This window comes from Mesocricetus auratus, unplaced genomic scaffold (genome assembly GCF_017639785.1).
Source record: "Mesocricetus auratus isolate SY011 unplaced genomic scaffold, BCM_Maur_2.0 Super-Scaffold_100013, whole genome shotgun sequence".
Lineage (NCBI taxonomy): Eukaryota > Metazoa > Chordata > Mammalia > Rodentia > Cricetidae > Mesocricetus > Mesocricetus auratus.
The window spans coordinates 65,452,082-65,466,794 of record NW_024429196.1 but is presented as its reverse complement, the minus strand read 5'-3'; the positions used below and the strand labels follow the sequence as shown (position 1 = coordinate 65,466,794).

Below are 14,713 nucleotides of genomic sequence, written 5' to 3'. Positions count from 1 at the left end.
TGTACAGAGCCTGGGCCACACAAGAAACAAAGTCAGAGGCTCTTTGTCCCGATGTCACCCCAGCTCCCTCTCTCTAAACACAGGAAAGGAGAAAAATGGCCATGGGGCCAATTTGGCTCTTCAGCCTGCCTCCCTACCCGGGGCCACAGTGTCTGGGTGTTACCTGGAAGCCTCTTTCCTTGGGAAGAATTGGTGTCTAGGGTGGTTTTTCCACCCCCCCCCCCCACACAGAGCAAACAAATGGGTTGAGAATGGGCTGCAGAGTGGAGGATTGCCCAGCCCTACAGGAACCAGTTCCTCCAGCTGTAAACTGGTGGGGGGGGGGAGGGGTAGGGCGGGAGGGGGGGAGCTGTGAGTGCTGCTTAGACACTTCCAGGTTGGCCCGTGTATGGGCTGTCTACCTCCACCTCCTCCTGCTAGTCCACTCTGCCAGCTGTATGGCTTTTGTTTTTGTTTTTGTTTTTTTTGGTTTTGAGTAGCCAGGATCTCCTCCGTACAGGTGTGTGACTGGGATAACCAGTGATTAATGTGGGTGTCTGGCAGGGCCTTCGGGGTAATTTGATTTGCTTGATACCTAGAGTGATCACTTTTCTTCCTCCTCCCGTGCTCCCCCACCCTGAGTTTGTGGCAGTGTTTACCTAAGTTGGTGTTTTAAGTTGATGAATGACACTCGTTTCTGGGTGTTCGTTTCCACCCAAGTTTTAATTAAAATTTGCAAGCAACCCTTGTAATTATGCATCTGAGTTTCTCTCATAAGTTATTAAGTGTTTCAAACTTTCCATATTTTTCCTTTTCTTCTTCATCAAATCCCAATGCTGACGGGGCCGGTACAATGCCACCGCCACGGTAGCCGTTATCCCTGTGGGCTTTTGTGGTTTTTTTTTTTTTTTTTTAAGACTGTGATGGCAAAAGCCACATCCTGCCTCTGACAGGATCCATTAGGCCAGGAAAGGAATAGTCTCCCAGAAAGATGAGCTTGTCTGCTGAGGAGAGTGTGCTGCGTCTAAGTAATGGGACATGGACAAATATCTGCTAGGACGCTGTTGAACCTCAAAGGGGCCAGTGTCTGCAAGGAGAGAGGAAGCTTCTGCAGGACGGCTGCGTTTGCTTTCTTCTCTCTTTCAAGAGCAGTGTGGGGGAGGAAGCAGCTTGTGTATGTTCCATCTGAAAAGATGCCCACGGAGCCAAGGCAGCAAGAGCAATGGATTAATGGACTAGGAAACAGATGAACCAAGCCAACCCTGGGAACAATCTGCCTGCAAAGTTGAGATAAAATTAGAGCAAGTGTCATTGCTGCAAAAACCACATTAGGTTCAAGGAAAAAAAATAAAACCAGGACGTGCTTCCAAAGTTGCACCCACCCCCATCCCACTCCAGGAATATTATCTATTTTGGTTTGCCTTTTTTTTTTTTAAGACAGGGTCTCAGGTAGTCCAGGCTGGCCTTAAACTAGCCTTGTAGCCAAGTGCCATGTAAATAAAGACAACCCGAATTCCTTCATGCTCTGCCTTTCTGAATGTTAGGCTTTCAGTGCCACTAACCCTGATTGTGCTAGAAATCTAACAGGGCTTCATGTGTGCAAGGTCTCTGCTGGCTGTGTTATACACCCAACTAATGCAGTCTCACAAGGAAATCTGTCTCAGTTTGGAGGATAGAAATTTTATTCTTTTTTTATTTTTTTTATTTCAGTGCTGAGGGTCAAACCCAGGACCTCATGCCTAATACAGGAAACATTCACTGAGCTACACTGCAAGTCTCCAAATAGGAACTGTGTCAGAGTGGAGACACTTGCAATCCCAGCACAGAGGAGGATCATGAGTTCAAGACCCGCCTGACCTAACTAGTGAGATTCTGTGATAGATAGATGAGAGATAGATAATAGATAGATAATTAAAAATATATAAAGATGGTCTTGGAGCCTGAAGTTTATGAATCTAGCACTTGAATGACTGGGGCAGAAAGATTGTCATTAGTTTAAGCCCTGGCCTAGAACTACATCTGAAAATCAACAAACAAAATAAAATAAGTAATAATAGCCAGGTGGTGATGGCACACACCTTTAATCCCATCACTCAGGAGGCAGAGGCTGGCGGATCTCTGTGAGTTCGAGACCAGCCTGGTCTACAAAGAGCTAGTTCCAGGACAGCCTCTAAAGCCACAGAGAAACCCTGTCTTGAAAAAAAATTAATAATAAAAAGAAAGTGACAGTTGAGAAAAACCACATGCCACAGGTAGGAGGGTGGACCTAGAAACACACAGGTTCAACATGGACTTAGGAAGCTGTTCTTAGGTGCTTTGGGGGCACAAACGACATGAAATATGACCATTGTTTATCCTGACTGTGCTTCATGTTGAGGAGGGCAAAGCTAACACGTTTAGACTGGTTTTCGCTTTTTGACAGAGTCTCATGTGGCCCGGTGTCTTAGTCACTGTTCTGTTGCTGTGAAGAGACACCATGACCACGGCAGCTCACAGGAAAGAAAGCATTTAATTGGGGATTGCTTACAGTTTCGGAGGTTTGGTCCGTTATCGTCGTGGTGGGCAGTACAGCAGTGTGCAGGCAGACATGGTGCTGGAGAAGGAGCTGAGAGCTACATCCTGATCTGTAGGCTGAGGGGGGAGGGGCATGGCTAGGCTTTTGAAACCTCAAAGCCCACCCCCAGTGACATACTTCCTCCAACAAGGCCACACCTCTTAACCCTTCTAATCCTTTCAAGGAGCAGCACTCCCTGGTGACTAAGCTTTCACATATTTGAGTCTGTGAGGGCATTTCTTTTCCAAGCCACCACACCCAGGCTTGCCTTGAACTTGCTACGTGGATGTGGGCTCTCCTTGAACTTCTAATTCTCTTGCCTTAGCATCTCATGTGGCAGTGTTAAAGGCATGTGCTACCATGTCTGGTTGGCTAATGCTTATAAATAGTTAAGTAGAAGCAGCCTGGTGTGTGTGTGTGTGTGTGTGTGTGTGTGAGAGAGAGAGAGAGAGAGAGAGAGAGAGAGAGAGAGAGAGAGAGAGAGAGAGAGGCAGGTGGATCTCCGTAAGTTTGAAGCCAGCCTGGTCCACAGAGCTTGTTCCAGGACGTCTACGGCTGTTACACAGAGAAACCCTGTCTCAAAAAACAAAAACAAAAACAAACAAAAAACCAAAAAAAATCAAGGGAAGCATAAACTGAGGCCTGGATTCTATTCCCTCCTCTATCACTAATGAATGCTAAGCACTGGGGCAAGTAGTCACCCAGGCCTGCTTTCCTCACTACAAATTCAGGGATTTGAACAGATACCCTCTTGACATTCCTTAGGGCTTGGTTCCTCAGAAGGAATCTAAGGACTAACACAAGTAGACACACGATGTAAGGAAAGAGTAAGGGAATAGTGCAGAGGGAGCCAATGGGAAAGTACTGAGCAAGGACACTATGGGGACCATGCAGGGTGGGTGTTAGGGCTGGCTGGCCTTTGAAAGGTGTTAGGAGATTCAATAGAGAGTAAAAAGTGTCCTTGGAGATGGCAGCGGGACAGTGAAGGTTTGACTGGGGACAAATGGGGACCTGTTGTTCAATTCTAGCTTAGGTTGTGAGCGTGTAGGCAGAAGGCAGAAGCTACTGAAGGCATGGTCTAATAGAGGGCCCTCAGGGGGACAATTTGTGCTGCGGGGACAGCATGGGAAGACTGAAAGAAATGATGGTGGATAGTGGATTTATTTATTTAATTGAGACTGTGTGTGTATCCCTGGCTGGCCTGGAATTCACTTTGTGGAACAGGCCGGCTTTGAACTTGTAGTTATCTATTGGCTTCCTGCATGATAGGAGTACAGGCATGTATCAACATGCTTGGCTCTTAATTGTTTCTAAATCTGTAATTTAGTGTCTTTACACATATTTATAATGTTGTTCAATCATTACCACTCATTTCTAGAACTTTTTTGTTTTTGTGTTTTGAGACAGGGTTTCTCTGTGTAACAGCTCTAGCTGTCCTGGAATTCACTTTGTAGACCAAGGTGGTCTTGAACTCACAGAGACTGGCTTGCCTCTGCCTCCTGAATGCTGGGATTGAAGGCACTTGGCACCACTGCCTGGCCTTTAGAACTTTTTTATCCTGTTAAACAGAAATGCTGTTCTTGTCAGTTATGGTGGCTCATGCCTTTATTCCCAGTATTTGGGAGGCAGAGGCAGGTAGACCTCTGTGAGTTCATGGCTGTCCTAGTTTCCAGAGTGAGTTCCAGGACAGTCAGAGCTACACAGAGAAATCCTGCCTGAAAACAAACAAACAACAACAAAGCAGAACAAAACAATACAACCCTCCCCAAAACAAAACTGTTGTCCTTATTCATAATCTCTCCATTCTCCATCATTCCCATCCCTTGGTTACCACCATTCTCCTGTCTCTGTGAATTTAATGGCTTTAGGTTCAGCATATCAACTGAATCATAAAGTACTCATTCTAAATGACCTACTTCATTTAGCATAGTGTCCTCAAGGTTCACTCATGGTACAGCATGTGACAGGGTTCTCTTTGTGAGGCTGATATGTCATTGTGAGGACAGAGCACATTTCGTTTGTCTAGACACTGCTTGATGGACTCGAGGTTTCTTTCCTACCTTTGGGCTAGTGTGAAAGATATTTACATTTTGAGTTTGAAATTTGGTTGAGCAAAGCCTCTCTATTCTCTTTGAAGCGTGTTTCTTACAGCTGTCATGAGGAGGGGCCACGCCCTGCCATGAGGGACCGCAAAGGGATTATGAGTATGTATGTCAATCAGGAGGTAGAGGCAGGAGCCTCTATTGTGGTTTCTTAGGAAAGAATGACCAGGACAGTAGAAGCAGGCTATGATGAGTAACCTTCATTGTCAGTTTTACCGGATTTGTGGTCACCTAGATAATACAGGTCTGGGCATTTTTAAGAGAACACCCACCCTGGATGTGGGCAGAGCCATCCCAGGTGCTGGAATCCCAAACTGAATAGAGAGAAGTAAGCTGAGTGCCAGTGTTTCTCTGTTTCTTGACTTCAAACGTCACATGACCATCATGTAGCCACGCCCCAATGGCTGCACCCTTGAACTGTGAGCCCAAATAACCCTTCTTCCCTTAATTTGCTTTTGTGAGTTATGTTGTCACAGCCATGAGAAAAGTAACTAATACACAGGCTCAGAATCTGCAGGGCAGGGATCTAGGGGGCAATGAGGGGCGCGATGGAACAAGACTGTTTTTAGTTGCTTGGTAACTGTTTCTTTTCTTTCTTTTGTTTTTTTTTTAAGATTTTCTTTCTTTTTTTGTGTAGAGTGTTCTATATGCATGTTTGTCTGCCCGCCAGAAGAGAGGGTACCAGATGTCGTTATAGATGGTTGTGAGCTACTATGTGGTTGCTGGGAATTGAACTCATGACTTCTGGAAGAACAGCCACTGCTCTTTTTTTTTTTTTTTTTTTGGTTTTTTTTTTTTGGTTTTTTCGAGACAGGGTTTCTCTGTAGCTTTGGAGGCTGTCCTGGAACTCACTTTGTAGACCAGGCTGGCCTCAAACTCACAGAGATCCACCTGCCTCTGCCTCCCGAGAGCTGGGATTAAAGGCGTGCTCCACCAACGCCCGGCTCAGCCACTGCTCTTAACATGAGCCATCTCTCTAGCCCCTGGTAACTGTTTTGAAGTGACTGTGGCATATAGCTAGGGGCCAGACTGTGACAGTACAAAAACAGAGGCTATTGGGTGTGGCCTGTGGATGGATTGGTGTTCATACTTAGAGGGAGTTGCTTACCATTTTTAGGGATTGGCTAACCTTGGAGAGGTAGCCCCAGACAGCAAATCATCAGCTCATAGAGAATTAAAGAAGCCAGGCCTAGTGGTGCTTGCTTGCTTCTAATCCAAGCACATGGGAAGATCAGAAGGAGGGGCAGAAGTTGAAGGCCATGCTGGGCAATTTAGGGAGACCCTGTCTCAAAATGAAAAGTAAGAAGAGATCCGGTGTGGTAGCTCAGTGGTAGTATACTCATTTAACATGTGCATGGCCCGGGTTCATGAGTGGGATAAAGATACGGTGAAAACACAGACGAGAGAGGGGTCCAGAAAGGGCAAGGTGGCATGTGCTGTAATGGCTGAGGCAGGAGGGTCTTGAGTTCAAGGTTAACATTTGCCACATAGTGAGATCTTGTTTCATGAAATAGGGCCAGCGAGATGACCTAGAAGGTAAAGGCATTTGCCACCAAGTCTGACTGTTGCCCTAGTAAAGATGTACGGTTGGCTATTAACAGCCACACTCGTGGCACATTCAGTGTAGTTGCAATGTATTACTCAAGTGGGATGATGAGCCGGGAGGAGAAATCGGCCGAGGCTGCATCCTGGAGGACTTCACTCTAAGGAGCCTGAATCTGATACTTAAGCCTTTGAGCAGTAACAAGGGTAGGATGCAATGCTTTTAAAGGGAGGCATTTGAGTGCTTTGAATTCACCTTGAGGTGACACGTGTAACCCCAGCAACTTTGGTGGCTGAGACTGGATGGTGTCTGTGAGTTCAAGGCTAGCCTGGTGTGTTTCTGCCTTGTGTGATTGTGGTCATATATCTTGGAAAAATAGAAAGGAAGGAGGAGGGGGGGAGGGAAAAAGGGAGAAAGGGAGGGAGGGAGAGAGGGAGGGAGAAAGGGAGAAAGGGAGGGAGGGAAAAAGGGAGGGAGGGAGGGAGGATGCTGCATGTCCTTGTGGATGTCTGCAGGCCACGGCCACCTTGACCATGAATGGATGGATTCTCCAGCCCTGCTGCAGGTCGACTCCGGAGCTGTTCCTCACAGTCACCTACTCATTAACTCTGCAGCTTCTCTCACATCACCCATCCTCTGGCCTAGTTGACACCTGGAACCATTCAGAAGGATTATTGCATTTGGGAGAGTGGCTTTTTTTTTTTAATGTGGGATGAAATGTGGAGTACACCTTTGCAGTTTGTCTAATTTTCTTCCTGTTGCCAAGGCAAAGTGTGAGGAAGAGTAAGTCATTTTGCGGTTGCCGCAGCTACTCCTGAACACAGATTGGAAAAATGATTTGCTTGAACAAAGTGGAGATCAGATAAATCCCAGAAATTTGTCTCTGAAAGAATTGCGTATGTTAGAGAAAGAGGAGGGTGCTGCTGGCGTCTCTGAGGGGATGAACCCAAGAGAGCTGGGCTCCATTTGGAAATTGTCAGCTTCTTTTACCAGTTTAAGGGAATCATTGGAGCTATGTGCAGTGGTACTCAGCTGCAACCCCAGCAATCAAGCGGCTCTAGGGATGAGTCCAGTCTTTGCTACATACTGAATACTAGGCCAGCTGAGGCTGTATAGTAAGATTCTGTCTCAAAACACACCTCCTCATTTCTGAGAGAGAGAGACAGGGAGAGAGAGAGACAGAGAGAGACAGAGAGAGACAGAGAGACAGAGAGAGACAGAGAGAGAGGCAGAGAGAGAGAGAGACAGAGAGAGACAGAGAGAGAGGCAGAGAGAGAGAGAGAGACAGAGAGAGACAGAGAGAGACAGAGAAACATAGAGACAGAGAGACAGACAGGCAGAGGGAGTCAGGCACACAGACAGAAAAAACAAAGAGATCACTGTCATAATTATGTCATGGAGAGGATCCACCATGCAAGCACAGGGTCTTGGCTTCCATCCCCAGCACCACATTAGAAAGAAGACAACAGGAAACCAAAACCAAATCGAGGACCGAGGATGTGACTCAGTTGGCAGAGTGCTTGCCTAGCATGAGTGAAACCTGGGTTTAATCCGCAGCTCCGGCATAAACCACATGTGTAGTCCCAGGACTTGGGAAGTAGAGGCAGAAGGGTCAGGGTTCAACGGTATCGTTAACTACATTTAAACTTGAGGTGAGCCCTTTCTGAGCATGAAACACAAGTAAAAAGAATTATGGAGGCCCCCCTTTTTTTTGCATGATTTTATTTAATCATTGAAGAAAAAAACCCAGTGTGAGATGTGTATACTAGGGCAGGAGTTACATTATCTCGTTTATAAGTAGGGAGACTAAGAAATAAATCTAGAGTCACACAGCTGGGAAGTAGAGGACCATCTCTCAGCTTTTAAGCTACAGAGAAACATGAGCAATTTGGATGGTGCGTTTGAACACGCGTGGCCCAAGTAATTTTCAAGTGGGGGTGCATTGTGATGATGCGCAGAAAACGACATAGGCTTTTGCTGTTTATTTTGTGCTAATTTTTAAACTGGGACAGAGTAGGGCTGCTTATTTTTGTTTTCTTATACATCTACAAGAATTGGGGCTGGACAGACGGCTTGGTAGTTAAAAGTGCTTGCTGCTCTTCCAGAGGACTAGAGTTCAGTGTCTGGCATTTATGTTGGGTAGCTCACAACTGACAGTAACTCTAGCTCTAGGGGATGGAAACATTTGACCTTCTAGGGCACCCAATCACCACCACAACACATACATGTAAAAAAGAAAAAAGACACTAGAACCCAAAATAATCAAGAAAAACATTCTCTAGGATTGCTGTCTTAGTAATTGTTCTATTGCTGCGAAGAGACACAATGGCCAAGGCAACTTCTAGAAGAAAACATTTAATTGAGGGGTTGCTTACAGCTTCAGCCCATTATCATCATGGCAGGAAGTGTGTGTGTGTGTGTGTGTGTGTGTGTGTGTGTGTGTGTGTGAACACCCATAATTTGATGTGAATTGCAGAGGTTAGAAGACAGCTTTTGCTTTTGACAGCCTGGGCTTTGCTTTGATGGTTTTGCTGCTACTTATATGTTCTGTCCTGTGTGCTCAGCAGATAGAAGCTTTATCTTGCTGCTGTTTATCAGATTGGGATAGAGTGGTAAGCAAGTCACAGCCTGAATGGCTGCCCGAGTCCTGTGGTTGACACGGAGTCCCTATAGTACAGCTGTTTCAATGTCAGTTGCCACTTCTTTACAGGTGCACCAGGACCCTGAGGAATTGCTACTAAGCATCCCATGTCCTTACTGAACTATAGAAGCCCTGGTGCTTGTGCTATTCATGTCTCTGAGGTGATGACTAGAGGTGGACACTGCCCTCTTCTATGCTATATCCAGTTGCAGGGGTGTCTAGCCTGGGCAGTTAGCCTTGCAGTATCCCAAATTTCCGTAGAAAAGCTCTCGGTGTTAGCTGTATTTCTCTTCCTCTTCCTTCTCCTCCTTTGACTTGTTTTGAGATGCAGCCCAAGCTGGCCTCTAATTCACAGTGTGGCTGAGGCCCCCGGAACTACTGGTCTTCCTGCTTCCTTTTGCCAGATGCTGCATTGCAGGTTTGCTCTGCTGCACTCCTGTTCCCTTCAGAGCAGCCTCAGGTCTCTTGGGAGAGTCATGGTGGGCACCGAGAGAGCCTGGAAAGCACAGGCTAAGTGTCCCTAGCTACCACCAAGACTCTGAGTCAACTTGCCTCTGCAAACAGCAGTGGCCTGCTACCGGGTCAGACTCAAGGTCCTGGCTCCGTCTCTGCTCTGGAGAGTTTTTTTCTCAGTATAACAGATAAGGGGAGTGTCGGTTATTTATCGTCTCCACCCACAACTTTAGTGCTACAACGTGAGCGACTGATAAAAAGCACTCAACCATTGTGCCAGCCATGCTGCTAGGAGCCCCGGTACCTTATCTCCTCTTAATGGACTCTGACAGGGCACAGTCTAATGCTGACAGCATCAGAAGTCAGGGGGAAACTGGGAATGCAGATGATCCTATGTAAACGAAGTTAGTTCTGTGTCTGAGTCCCACACTACCAAAGGTGACAGAACCAGGTGTTTCTTTAAATCCTGTTTGACTCCAAGGCTCAATTCTGTTGCCTTTCTTGGGGAATATTTACAACCTAACAGATGTCAACATTTTGTGTCCTTGGAAGATAATACATTGATTATAGACATATATGCGGGTCTGTGTCTGTATCTATGCAACTATCAGCTAATGTGTGGGCAATGCTGGGGAATTGGACTCAGGAGCTCTGCCTTTCTGAGTCATTGCCAGTCTGACTACTAAAACACAAACAAACCGCAAAATAAAAAACAAGTAACAACATTGTCAGACTGGCTTAAAAAATTAGAGAGACCTGCTTTCCATTTCTGAGGACCAGGCTGCCTGCCTATGTCTACAATTTGCAGATATTGCTATTGCTCTGGCTCACCTTTGACCTCAGGCAAAGTTCCTTTCTAAGACAGCAAACACCACAGTACCAGTAAGTAGTTCACTCCCACCATGGGCTGGGGGTGGGAGTGGGGGTTGGGGTGGGGGGATGCTTACAACTTTCCCACCATCGGCTCATACCGAACTCCAGGAAGCAAATACTCAGTCATTAGTGACCTACTTCAGCTGATCACTGGGGCAGAGGGTATGCCTTCTACTGGCAGCGGTGTCCTGGATAGTGTATCGGTCATGAGACACGAGGCTAAGACACAGCAATCATCAAAGCCAAACTGTGACAATCCTTTTTGCTGGATGTGCATATAATCTCAATACCTCTGAGACTGAGGCAGGGAAATCATGAGTTTGAGGCCTGCTTGGGTTAGATAGGGAGAGCTTTGAAACACACACACCAAGACACACAAAACTGCTTGCCTTACAAATGTGAGGATCTGAACTTGAAAATGGGAAGACCTCAGATCAAATCCTCAGGATCCATGTAAGGCCAGGAGCTGGGAAATGGGAGACAGAAACTGCAGGATCCTTGGAAGCTTTGAGAGCAGCTACCTTGGCATATTCAGTGGCAAGACATTGTCTCAAACAGTATGGAGGACAAGGACCTGCCCTACAGTTATTCTCTAACCTCGACATGCCTGCCTGAACTTATATACACGAACACAGACACAGACCCACAGACCCCCTCCACACACACATGCGGGCACGCACGCATACACACACACACACACACACACACACACACACACACACACACACGAAGGGGGTATGGTATGGGGTATGGGAAGAAATAATTTCAAGGTCAGCCTGGGCTCCATCGTGAGATGCTGTGTCAAAAAACGAAAAGAGGGGACTGGAGAGATGGGCCATCAGGTAAAGGCACTTGTGGCTAAGCAGGAAGACCTGAATTTGACCTTCAGAACCCTGGTAGTGAAAAGAGAAAACGGATTCCTGCAAGTTGTCCTCTGACCTTCACATGAGGGCACACAATAAGTAAATAAACATAAAATTTTAAAATAAAAAAAGGTGAAAGAAACAAAAAGTATTTCTTGCTCCTGGTGTTTGTTTATTTTGGGGTCAGGGACTGAACCTGGGGCCTCACACACGCTAAGAACATGCTCCACTGGCATACCCCGGTCGTGTACATTTTTTATACAGGTCAACAGGGCAGTTCACTCCCGACACCTGCAGATGCAGGCCTGTCTCAGTGCGTGCCTTTTACTGTGCAGGAGGAACCTTGAGCCACAGTTAAATGCTTCCACCCGCCAGTGGCACACATCACTCCGCCCACTGTTCAAGTCTAACGGCCTCCCAGGCTCCAAGGTGCTGAAAACGTCAAACTGCAACCTGGAAGGAGAGGGGAGCTGAGCCTGACAGCAAAAATCCCAAGACAAGAGAAGCAGGGGATGGCATGACGCCCAGCCCAGGGGCCCGGCTCAGCAGGACACCGGAAGGAAGGACAAACGCCCCCTTTCTGACTTGTTCTTCTCAGGCCCCCATGGGTTGAGTGAAGCCCACCATGTTGGGGAAGACAGCCTTGTTTTTTTACCATGTAGTCAACTGCTAATCTTACCCAGAATTGCCCTCTCAGACACACCCAGAGATAATGTTTAATCTGGGCAGCCTGTGCTTCAGTCAGACTGAAACCTAGGATTGATGTCCCAGTGGTAAAGCCCAGAAGACAATCCAGGTCACTGGACTTCTAGAAAGGTGACTTCGCTATGTCCCAGCCCACCCACCCCTGTTGCATGGTTCAGAAAACCCTCAGTGTGTCTAGTTCACTGGTAAAAAACAGTCCCTCATACCCAGAGTCCGTAGTACAGGGAAATCATGTTCTACTACTAGGCTACACCTCCAGTCCCCGCTATTTCTTTTCCTTTTTAATTTTGTGGACACAGGGCCTCACTACATCGTCCAGGCTGGCCTGGAGATTCTGCTCCCTCAGTCTCTCAGTTGGATTACAGGCATGGGCTACCATGCCAGCTACTGCTGCTCCTACTCTATTACTTTCAGTGTCGCTGGAACCTTCGTATCTGGGCAAGCGCTCTACCGATGAGCTGGTCTCCAACCGGTGAGTCTTCAGAAGGAATTCTCAACAGCGAGTGGAGGCGCACATCCGCAACCAGGCTGGCACTCTGGAAAGAGGCAGGATTGTGAGTCAGAGGCCAGCCAGGGATGACAGTGTGACACTGGATGGTGTGACAGCCTACTTCCCCCAGCCTGAAAAACAATGAAAAAACAAACAAACAAACCATAAATTCATGATTGCCTAGAGAGCCAGTAAAATTCAATCACCTCGTTTATTTTTTATTAAATTTTTGTTTTTATGTTTATTGGTGTGTGTGTGTGTGTGTGTGTGAGAGAGAGAGAGAGAGAGAGAGAGAGAGAGAGAGAGAGAGAGAGAGAGAGAGAGAGAGAGAGAGAGAGAGAGAGCATGTGCATGCAGGTGTGCCCACCCACTCATGCACCTGTGTGTAGCAGTGCTTGCATGGAGTCAGGGGATGACTTCAGGTGTTAGTTTTCTCCTTCCACCGTGTCAGGGCCAGGTACTGAACTCAGGTCATCAGGCTTGGCAGCAAGCGCCCATTAGGGTCGAGTCATCTTTACTGGCCCCACACTCCAGTTTAGGTGTCCTGCCTGGAAGCTGGGATTTGTGGAAGTCCATCACAGACGCCTCCAACGTTCATCTGAGGATCTCAGAAGCACTGGCGTTTGTTGCCAACTTGTGGCATCGTCTGCTCTTGCTGTGTCAGTACTGTTGTTGAGCATGGGCACAGTTGCTTTTGCATCTATATGGGCTTCAGCAGGCGTTTTTTTTTCCCTGATGGCTTCGCTGGAGCACAGCATCTGTTGACGCTCACCGGGATGTGGTGAGGACTAATTAGATAACGCCTGGAAAGCGCGCTGCGCCCGCTCCTAGGAGATGGGCTCTCTGCATGCATTATTAATAGCGATGGGGCACCGTGGTCCCAAACAACGGGTGGTGGGATGGTGCCTACTTAAACCTCTGGGGTAGGGTCAGGAGGCGCGGGGGTGGTGGGCTGCAGAGAGCAGAAGGGACCTGTGGCTCTGGAGTGTGGCTTGGGTGCTGAGACTGGGGACAAGGACACACAAGCTGTCTCCTAACAGGCTGTGCTAACAATGTAAGGGGGCAAAAGGGCAGTTCCTGTTAAACCGGTCTGCCGGAGCCCAGGAGGGAATCTGTCAGCCTGGGTCCCAGCCAGACTGTCCTTCCCTTGGGGTTATTTCCAATCCGGGAGACCATGCCAGCTCCCAGAGCCACTGCAGGGGCTGGCTAGAATTCCCCTGAGAGTTCTCTCTGCTGACTAGCCAGCCCAGTTTTCCGAGGGAGGAGGGGAAGTGATCTTCTTGATTTGTCCCCTCCCCTGTGCAAAGGTTGTGCGGCAAGTGTGGCACGCAGATTCTAGCAGCACAGGGCTGGTTACTAAAGGACTGGCCTGGGGTCATCCGATGTCAGTGGCCCAGAGTCTGCACATTAGAGGAGTCAGCCTGTAGAACTCGAACTCAGTTCCTGTTCGCTGCACAGGGAGGCAGCTGCTCTGTGTGTCACCTAATCGACGGTGTGGGGTTGTTGGGTTGAATGTGTGTGTCACACCCCAAGTTCGTATTGAAGATCTAACCTTTGCCCTCCTTTCCTATCTATTGCTGTGGCAAAATATTCCGACAAAAGCACTCTAGAGAGAGAAAGTATTTATTTTGGCTTCAATTCCAGGTTATGTCTATCATTTCAGGTAAGTCAAACTGACAACCACCTGAAGCAGCCGGTCACATCAGATCCGTGGTCAAAAGCAAAGAGAGAGTATATTTGTACAGGCTTGCTGCTCAACTCAGCCTGGCTAGAGTCATTTGAAGGGAGGGGGCCTCAATTGAGGAAATGCCTCCATAAGATCAGGCTGAAAGGCATTTTCTTAATTAGTGATTGATAGGGGAGGGCCTAGCCCATTGTGGGATTTTACAAGAAATCAGGTTGAGCAAGCCATGGGGAACAGGTCATTAAGCAGCAGTCCTCCATGGCCTCTGCATCACTTCCTGCCCCCCCACCCCAGGTTCCTGCCCTGCTCAGTTCCTGTCCTGACTTCCCCAAATCAACCCTTTCCTCCCCTGCTTGCTTTTTGGTTCTGGTGTTTCATCACAGCGCTAGAAACCCTAAAACCCAAGACCAAGGAATGGTGCTAGCCACGTTCCTTAACACAATCAATAACCCCCACCCCCCATATACCCGTCTGTAGACCCAGCTGTGTCTAGACGATCCCTCACTGAGATGATTTTCAGGTGGTTCTAGGTTGTGATACACTTAAAACTAACTACCTTAACCCCAGAGTGATAGTGTTTGGAGATGGGGCCTCTAGAGGAATAAGTAGGTTTAGAGGAGGTGTGGTGGTTTGAGAGAAAGTGGCCCCCAAAGGGAGTGTCACTATTAGGAGGTGTGGCTTTTGAGGGATGGGCGTGGCCTTATTGGAGGAAGTATGTCACTGTGGGGGCGGGCTTTGAGTCTCATATATGCTCAAGCCACTTCCTGTTGCCTGTGGGTCAAGATGTAAGAACTCTCAGTTCCTCCAGCACCATGTCTGCCTGCAC

The 14,713-nt window shown here is 47.6% G+C and overlaps 1 long non-coding RNA gene across 1 annotated transcript; it reads right to left on the bottom strand.

Annotated features, from left to right (window-relative positions):
* Positions 1-681: 681 nt before the first annotated feature.
* LOC121143441 lies at positions 682-2,610 on the bottom strand. Its single transcript, XR_005880626.1, has 2 exons — positions 2,507-2,610; positions 682-1,256 (listed from the first exon to the last, which is right to left on the bottom strand). It is a non-coding gene; the product is annotated as an uncharacterized LOC121143441 (long non-coding RNA).
* Between the last annotated feature and the right edge of the window lie 12,103 nt (positions 2,611-14,713).